General features: G+C 34.5%; 1 protein-coding gene across 1 annotated transcript in view; it reads right to left on the reverse strand.

The window, feature by feature from the left end:
• The window catches only part of LOC101890498 (regucalcin), a 30,777-nt gene extending 21,500 nt beyond the window's left edge, over positions 1–9,277 (reverse strand). Inside the window, exon 1 of the mRNA XM_005185984.4 lies at positions 9,169–9,277. The gene's annotated coding sequence lies outside the window, so the exon portion shown is untranslated. The remainder of the gene's footprint in view (positions 1–9,168) is intronic.
• Positions 9,278–9,665: the final 388 nt, after the last annotated feature.

Below are 9,665 nucleotides of genomic sequence, written 5' to 3' on the forward strand. Positions count from 1 at the left end.
CCCCCACAAAAGTTCAACATTTTCACAGAAAATAGTTTTCGTCATAGAACAAAATAGGATCATCCAATGTTATGCAAACTTTGCTAATCCCAATCTTTGTATCAGTGCTGTGTTAGGTGTGAAATGGACAATATCGACCAACTCCATCATGAACCTCCCCCACAAAGGGTAAAAATTGTTAGCAACTATAATTCTAAACAGTTAAAAAACAGTAAGTTCGGCCGGGCCGAAGTTTGAATACCCTCCACCATTTGGAACGGATTTGGAAATATTAAAAAATAAAAAATATCGCTAAAATCATCAAAATACCGAATATCTAGAGTGATTTCCATCCATTTCAACCCCTAAATATTATGCGATCTAATCTGACCCCAGTCCCACCTACATTTTCAATTTCGTGAGAATCGGGCCATAATTGCGACCTGTAGAGTGATTACAAATTAACATGGACAGACGAACGGACGGACATACATAGCTAGATCGACTCAGCTCGGCGAGATAGGAAGACCCATATATACTTTCCTATGTGGGAAACCAATATTTCGAGGTGTTACATAATTTTTGGCCCAATCAAACTTATAATACCCCAACACATAGTGTTGTAGAGTATAACAAGTTAAAAAGCAGTAAGTTCTGGGCTGGGCCGAACTTTCAATACCCTCCACCATTTGGAACGAATTTGGAAATTTTCAAAAAATAGAATCTTTAAAAAATTCTGTTAAAATTTTAAAAACACCGAATATAGCCGTTATGTTGGGGTCTATACGACATGGACCTACATAGGCCTTGTAAGTCATAAGCCATTACCATATTCAAATTCGAAACTTGAAATAAACGGTGAATAATGTAGCTAAAATCATCAAAATATCGTATATAGGGAGGTATCGTTATATCGGAGCTGTACGAAGACCTGGACCAGCATGGACAATGTCACAGGCTATAGCATCCATTACGAAAGTGAAATACGACATCTCAAACAATTTCGGTGGGTATTGTACCTTAACTCGTCAAAATACCGAATATAGGGAGGTACTGATATATGGGGCCTATATGAAGACCTGGGCCTGCATAGACAATTTTCTGTCACAGACTGTAGATCCCATTACGAATCTCAAATACCAAATTTGAAACAATTCCGGTGAATAATGTCGCTAAAATCATCAAAATACCGAATATCGGGAGGTACCGTTATATGGGAGCTATACGAAGGCGTGGACCTACGTGGCCCGAACTTAACCTGCCTACTGGAAAAATAAACACGTGTGTAAAATTTTAGCCTTCTATCTCAATTCGTTCGAAAAACAGCTTGATTACAACAGGCAGACAGAGAGACGGACATGGCTAAAACGACTTGGAATTTTACGCTCATCAAGAATATATATACTTTGTTGGATCTGACATGGGTATTTCGAGGAGTTACAAACGAAATGACAAAGTTAATATACCCTCCATAGTATGGTGGAGGGTATGAAAAATGCGAAATAAGCATCCTCCCCCGCATATGAATTTGAGATAAACCAGTAAACAAAGTCCTAAAGTCGGGCGGGGCCGATTTTATGATACCCTACACCACTTTGCTAATTTAGTTGAGCTCCACATAACAAGTAAAAGTTTTTATGGGAGAACTTAATCATACACGCTATGATTATAATTATAATTTAAAATTCAAAGGACTAAATATGCCGAAGCATTTGTATCTTTTAAATTCGGACTTGTATTGCCCACTTGGTGCGAAATTAATTTGAAATCGGATAAAGATATGTATGGGAGCTATATCTCGATAAAATTTGGCAAAGATATTTCTGAGCTGTATTTGATATATTTCCCTGAATATCGTTGTTACGGAGTTCATATTACGGCTGTGGGTAACAAATACAATAAATCGGATGAACAATATATATGGGAGCTATAACTATATCTGAACCGATCTTCACCAAATTTGGCATACTACCTTCTAGACTAAATTCGGTCATATGTGCCAAATTCCATCCCATTTGGAAAAAAATTAGACGTTTGTTGCACAATAAATGGTAAATCGGACGAAGTTATATATGGGAGCTATATCCAAATCTGAACCGATCTCGATAAAATTTAGCAAAGGTATTTCTGAGCTGCATTTGATATATTTCCCCAAATATTGTTGTTACAGAGTGCATATTACGGCTGCGGAGGACAAAAATAACAAATCGGATGAACAATATATATGGTAGCTATAGCTATATCTGAACCGATTTCGATCAAATTTGGCATACTTATTTTCAGGCCTAATTTGGTTGTATGTGCAAAATTCCATACTATTCGGGCAGATATTACACGTTTGGTGCACAATAAAAGGCAAATCGGACGAAGATATATATGGGAGCTATATCTAAATTTTTACCGAATATTTCCAATTTCAATAGGGTTCGTCCTTGGGCCAAACAAATGTTGTTTGCAAAATTTTATCTCAATCGGATAATAAATGCGACCTGCATTTTGTTCACAACAATACATGGACAGACGGACGGACGGACGGACAGACGGACTGACATGCATAAATCGACTCAGAATGTGATTCTATGCAGATCATCAAAAGGAACTATGGGTCTATCTCGTTTTCTTTTGCCTGTTACAAACAAATGCACAAAGACATAATACCCTGACCACCTTGTGGTGTAGGGTATAAAAAGGAGAGTACCTGATTCGCCACAAATCCTACACATAAGTCTACAATTCGGCCTAATGAAACTACTTTTGCTTAAAAAATAAACGTCTACACTTGTATGGGAAATGTAGTAGAAATTAGTCAATTATTCAAACCAATAATAAAGTATCGAAACATTTTTTATTCTAAATGTCGTGGACATAATAAAATTTGCAAGTTCATTGAAAAAAACTTAAATCAACTTGATAATATTCGCCAGTAGCCGCCTTTTAACGATAAGAAGCAACGGAGAGAAACGTCTCAAACACAAAACTTGTGCACAAAACTTGTGCATGCAAACACTATTCAAGTATTTATTGATAATAGACTCTCGAATAATGTCTTTAAAATAAAATATTGAAATATTAACGAACCATTTTTCGGCCACTGCGACGCGGGTTTCGATCAAATCGCTTCTTTACTTTTCGAACCATTTCTGCTGATGCTGATGTTTTCTTTCATCCACTTCCTTGACGTCGGGCTATGCTACCAGTATCACGGTAACGAGCGATTGTACGAGACACAAAAGATTTATTCACATTTAAAAGCTGGAGTGCTCTAACGATAGCCACTTGTGGTTTTCCAGCCAAATATAAAGAAATCACACTATCGTGCTTAAATTCCATCACGAATAACTTTTTTTCTGGAAATTCTCACCAAAATGTTTTTGTACGCTTGTAAACAATATAACGAGCTGTCACTGGAATAAATTTAACAGCTGTCGGACGTATGGCTTAGAAATGACAGCAGTCTGAAGTAGGTTGCAGTTTTTTCATCTCACCCCATATATACTTTTTATACCCTACAACACTATGTGTTGGGAGTATTATAAGTTTGATTGGGCCAGAATTTATGTAACACCTCGAAATATTGGTTTCCCATATAGGAAAGTATATATGGATCTTCCTAGCTCGTTTGGGTCTAAAATTATTATTTTGATTAGTTACAAACTGATTGACGAACAAATCATGGAGGGTATAAAAATTGTATATGGATCCAATATTTTTTCATATATAATATTTAGCACTATAATTGGAGGCTTTTAATTTTGGTAAAAATAATGACCTTCACCTAAAAATTTTAAAACGGCAGCCCGTATTTCTTTGTGCAGGGTGTCCTCATAGGAACATTCAGTTCTCTTCACTTTTTATTACCCTACACCACTAGGTGGTCAGGGTATTATGTCTTTGTGCATTTGTTTGTAACATGAAGAAGGAAGCGAGATAGACCCATAGTTACTTTTGAGGATCTCCATAGTATCATTTTCTGAGTCGATTTATGCATGTCAGTCCGTCTGTCCATATATTTTTTGTGAACAAAGTACAGTTCGCATTTATTACCCGATCCAGATGAAATTTGGCACAAATCATTTGTTTGTCCCAAGGACGAACCCTGTTGAAATTGGAGATAATCGGTAAAAATTTAGATATAGCTCCCACATATATTTTCGTCCGATTTGCCTTTTATTGTTCGCCAAATGTGTAATATCAGCCCGAATAGTATGGAATTTTGCACATACAACCAAATAATTAAATAAGTATGCCAAATTTGATCCAAATCGGTTCAGATATAGCTTTAGCTCCAATATATTTTGTTCATCCGATTTGTTATTTTTGTCCTCCGCAGCCGCAATATGCACTCTGTAACAACAATATTTGGGGAAATAAATCAAATACAGCTCAGAAATGCCCTGGCTAAATTTTATCGAGATCGGTTCGGATTTGGACATAGCTCCCATATATAACTTCGTTAATTTACCTTTGGTTTTACACCAAACGTGTAATATTTGCCCAAATGGGATGGAATTCGGCACTTACGACCGAATTGAGTCTAGAAGCTAGTATTTCAAATTTGGTTCAGATCGGTTCAGATATAGCTATAGCTTCCATATATATTATTCATCCGATTTGTTACCCACAGCCGTAATATGCTCTCCGTAACAACGATATCCAGGGAAATATATGAAATACAGCTCAGAAATATTTCTGCCAAATTTTATCAAGATCGGTTCCGATTTGGATATAGCTACCATATATATTTTTATCCGATTTCTAATTAATTGTGCACCAAATGGGCAATACAAGTCCGAATTTAAAAGATACAAATGCTTCCTTTGAACTTTAAATTATAATTATAATCATAGGGTGTATGATTGAATTCTCCCATAAAAAACTTTTAATTGTTACGTGGAGCTCTACTAAATTAGCAAAGTGGTGTAGGGTATCACAAAATCGGGCCCGCCCGACTTTAAGATTTTCTTTACTGGTTATAATTGTTATCGACTACAATACTAGTACAGGGCGCTATTTTTGAAACGTTATCCAATATTATGGGATGAAGAAAGGATGCTTGTGTTCAGTATTTTGCCATAATCATTTAATTAATGCAATGCAAAAACAAAATATGCACATAAACACACCCACACATATATTGAGTCTGCCTGCAAATAAATAAGTAGATGCGTGCATATTTTATAGTCCAATATCCAGACAGGCAGACAGACAGACAGACAGACAGAATGAAAGTTTGACCTTCATTCCAAAAGCTGCTGATAATAAAACCAAATAATCCATCCATTGGCTGGTTTCTGGCAACTCGTGCAGAGTCACATTTTTTTCGAGATCAAAAACATAATTAAATTTAATTATTAAAATATCAATATTTTTGACAAAAATAAACTGCCCAAATAGACAACAACAACAACAGGAGGCTTATCATTTTTATTTCTTGTCTTTGGTTAATTATTATGGCATACAATTATGATTATAGGCTTATTAGAGGAGCATACGAAATGATTTGATGTGACAAAGACCCTTTAGGATGATTCCGTTTCAAAAACGTGCTTCAAATAATGATTTATTACAATTGTCTAATTTTCGTGATTTATATGCATTCTTTATCAAAATTTTGAATTAATGCTATTTTCACATTTATTGTTACGTTATCAGCAAAATAATGTGTAGTTTTTATACCCTACACCGCATAGTGGTAAGGGTATTATTTATTTGTGAATTTGTTTGTAACATGGAGAAGGAAACGAGATAGACCCATAGTTACGTTTGAGGATCTTCATAGAATCACTTTCTGAGTCGATTTATGCAGGTCAGTACGTCTGTCGGTCCGTCCATGCATTCTTGTAAACAAAATGCAGGTCGCATTTATTGTCCGATTGAGATGAAATTTTCCAAACAATATTTGGTGGTAATCGGGTCAGATTTAGATATAGCTCCCATATATCTTCAACCGATGCGGGTTAATTGTGCACCAAATAGCTAATATATAACCAAATAAATACATTCCACCGAATTCCGTCTGAAAGCAAGTACATCAAATTTGAGAAAATCGGTTCAGATATAGCTATAGCTTCATATATATATGTACATATATATAAATATATATGTTTCATCCGATTTGGCGTTTCAAGCCCGGTACCGGACATCAGATACAACTCTGAAATAAGTGTATCAAATATAGCTGCCATGCATATCAAATTGCCAATATCAGTCCAAATGTCCTGAATTTTGGTACATCCGACCGAATTCAGTCTAGAAGCAAGTACACGATTTTGTATTAAGGTCACTTTGGTACCAGCAATCGAATATCGCATAGAAATACTTTTTGATATAGCTCTCATATATATCTTCATCTGATTTCACGATTACTGTTCACCAAAAGGGTAATATCAGCCCAAATAGGATGTATTTTGGTGAAAGTCGGTTCAGACACAAGTGCCCCCATCAAATTTAGTGGAAATCGATTCAGAGAAGAATATACCTCCCATATATCAGTTCCATTCGATATCAAATTATATGTGCTGAGAATCAACGCCATGATGAAACGGCTGAAGCTAGAGTCTTGAAATTTAGCATGAGTGTCAGTCTTGGTGCTTAGGTTTGTGGTGAGGCTGGGTTTTCGGAAGTTGTACTAAAATAATAAGGAAATTACTTACATGTACTAAAATTGAATACTTTGTATTCGATAAACGGAAAGAGCTAACATTCTGAAATTCGAACTTTAAGGTTACGAATAGTTCTAAAATGGTACTAAACTTCTGAAACGGTACCATTTGGTATTATGTAAATGAATACAGCTAAAAATTTGATACATGAAGGTGGTTTTAAAAATGAGGACTAATTGTGCGAACTGTACTAAATGGTACTAAATTTGGATCTGTTTGGCTAAAAGTGAACGAGTAAAGCTGGAATTTTGATTTTTTTTATTGTGGTCCCTGTTGGTGGTTGGTTTGTAATAAGGAGGCGGTTTTGGAAATGTGTACTACAAGAGCACGAAAAGTATCAAATAGTACTATATTTTGTACAATTTGGTATGGGGTGAACGGATACTGCTTGAAATCGGAAATTTGGTATTAGGGTCGCTGTTCGTGAATTTGGTTTCGAAAATGTATTGTATAATTGTACGAAGAGTACTGTTTGGTACTCTATTTGAGTATTGTATATATATTTGTATTGGGTGAAGGGATATAGATAAATTCGGAGATTTGATATTTAGATAACTTTTGGTGTCTGTTGTTAGTTCGAAAAGTACTAAGTGGTTATAAATTTTGGTATTGGGTGAAGGAATAGAGCCGAAATCCTTAAATTCTCTTGGTATCTGGGATTGAGATATGGAGGTAGTTTTGAAAATATGTACTAAATTTGAATCACAGTTGGTTTCTAGGATGAAGAGATGTTGATTGGTTTGTATATTTTTCAATTTGCTATTGGGTGAAGGGATAGAACTGAAATTTGATATTGAGGTCACTTTTCGTATCTAGGGTTGACAAATGCAGACGTTGAAATAATTTTGGACAGAAAAATTGGATGTGGGTCCATTGTGCAATGGTTTTTATAATGTCCTCCTCGGAAAAATTCAAAATGAAAGTTTTTGAAAACTTTTTGGTGTAAGAGGTAAACATTTTCCTGTTATTTTTTCGAAAAAGCAAAAACTTGAATAACGTATAAAACCTAGAGAATCTGAAAATTTAGTACTATGTATAAAGTTTTGATAAATTTTTTTTTTCAAGCTGAACAAATTGTGAACGGATCTAAATTTTGAATGTGGAATTTTCGCTGACGAAGTAGGCGACACTTCCTAGTTCCCTATATAAACGTTTATTTGTTTCGGTTAGCTCTACGTAATGTATATAGCGGTGTAGGGTATCATAAAGACGGCCTGCCCGGCGTACCAACAAGACTGGACGGATCTATTTTATTTTCACACTTCACATTACAAAGACAAAAATTTAAAGATGTGAAAAAAAATTACAGAAAATCGACATAGATTTCCCTAAAATATGGATCCTTTGTTATGGAGGCCGAATTTGGCCTGTATTAATTATTCCCTTTGCTCAATATATTACTTTTTTGCAAATTTTTGAAATCCGCGAGATACCTTACCTTCTTAATTTAGCCATGATTTGAAATAAATCAAATGCTCCTTTCGAGAGTTATCGATCGTATAGCCAGCCAGAATGATATATGTATGTCATGTGACAGCTTAAATTTTAATAAAATACATAAAACAGACGTTTGCTGTTTTAAATCGTTTAAATATAACGGACACTTAATTAGTGTTTTATGAATTGCCCTGTTAACGCGCACATATGGTATCAGGTGATAAGTAATCAGCTGAAGCATGGGATGAAAAGAAACAGCTGATGTCAGTGTCAACATATATGCAATGAAATAACACGTCACATAATCTAACAGGTTGTCGACCAAAAACGCTAAAAAATATTATAATCACTGGACAAAACTGAATCTCAAAAATAACCCTAGGAAATTTTTAATTGTTGCTAACATGGTAGCAACTTAACAAACGTCAATAGTACGATGACTTTACCTTCTTAATTTTATCATGATTGTCCCTTTCTCTCGTTTTTATGCAAATCCCCATTGTTTTTCTTCACAATTTGTTTGTAATGTCAAAAAATTGTATTTGATGTGTGTAGTAGTACAGATCTGATTCTAGACAATATGTTTTGATATCTACCAATTATATTAACAGTATATTTTTCTAAATCCATGACTCCCTTAATGTTTCGTTATATTATCACATTATCAATTGTCCCCAAAAACCACTCATCCAAACATATTTTTTGGATATTTCTTTCAGTTGCATTTGTTTCTTCTGAAAGGTATTAGTAAAATTAACCCAATACGTTGCCCTTTAATAGTTTAAATACTCAATCCTTCATTAGTATTTTTCCTCACTTTTTCTTTATCTAATATTCTTATGTTATCAAAAATCTAGAAACTAACCCAGAAACCCCAGAATGGGCTGCTCGAAATGAAAAATAAGTATCAATAACTTTTTCCGTCTTCTAATGTGAAATAGCATATACTACTCAAATATACTATATATTTACTATATAATAATAACCGCTTAATGTGCAACATGTTTGCGTGCAGAATACCGCAATACGCTTGTTATGTTTTGACCACAAATTTAATTATGATTTTTTTTTAGCTATTTCGCCGACTTACCTTTAAATATTATGCACAAGAGACAAGGAATTAAAAAAATGATATCAACAAATAAAACAAGAGAACAAAACCAAAGATTAAAATGGTACACCTTATCTCGTATTATCTCGCACTCACCTTTAATTAAGTTGAAATCAGAGTCGATCACTTAAAATGAAACTTTATGACGCCGATGAAGCAAACAAATGAACGGCGCTGAACGTTGTATTATCAATCAGTTAGAAATACAGGGCGACACATTGCCTGTTTAAAATAATTGATTGATTGGACTGGATTCTTGTTCTATGAAAATATGAAATGAAAAATATTTTCTTTTTAAAGACAATAATGGTCGCTAGAAACTACCGATAAAAATATGGGTATGTCTGGTTAACCTAAAAAAAGTATTAAATCTTTTTATTGAAAAGTGTTGCAAAAGAGAGCGATTCGAGCGACAAATGTTTACAGTTCTTTTACTGAGAGTTTGAAAATTTTTGCCGAACCAAATTCTTTTTGTA

The sequence above is a fragment of the Musca domestica genome, unplaced genomic scaffold, assembly GCF_030504385.1.
Source record: "Musca domestica strain aabys unplaced genomic scaffold, Musca_domestica.polishedcontigs.V.1.1 14, whole genome shotgun sequence".
Lineage (NCBI taxonomy): Eukaryota > Metazoa > Arthropoda > Insecta > Diptera > Muscidae > Musca > Musca domestica.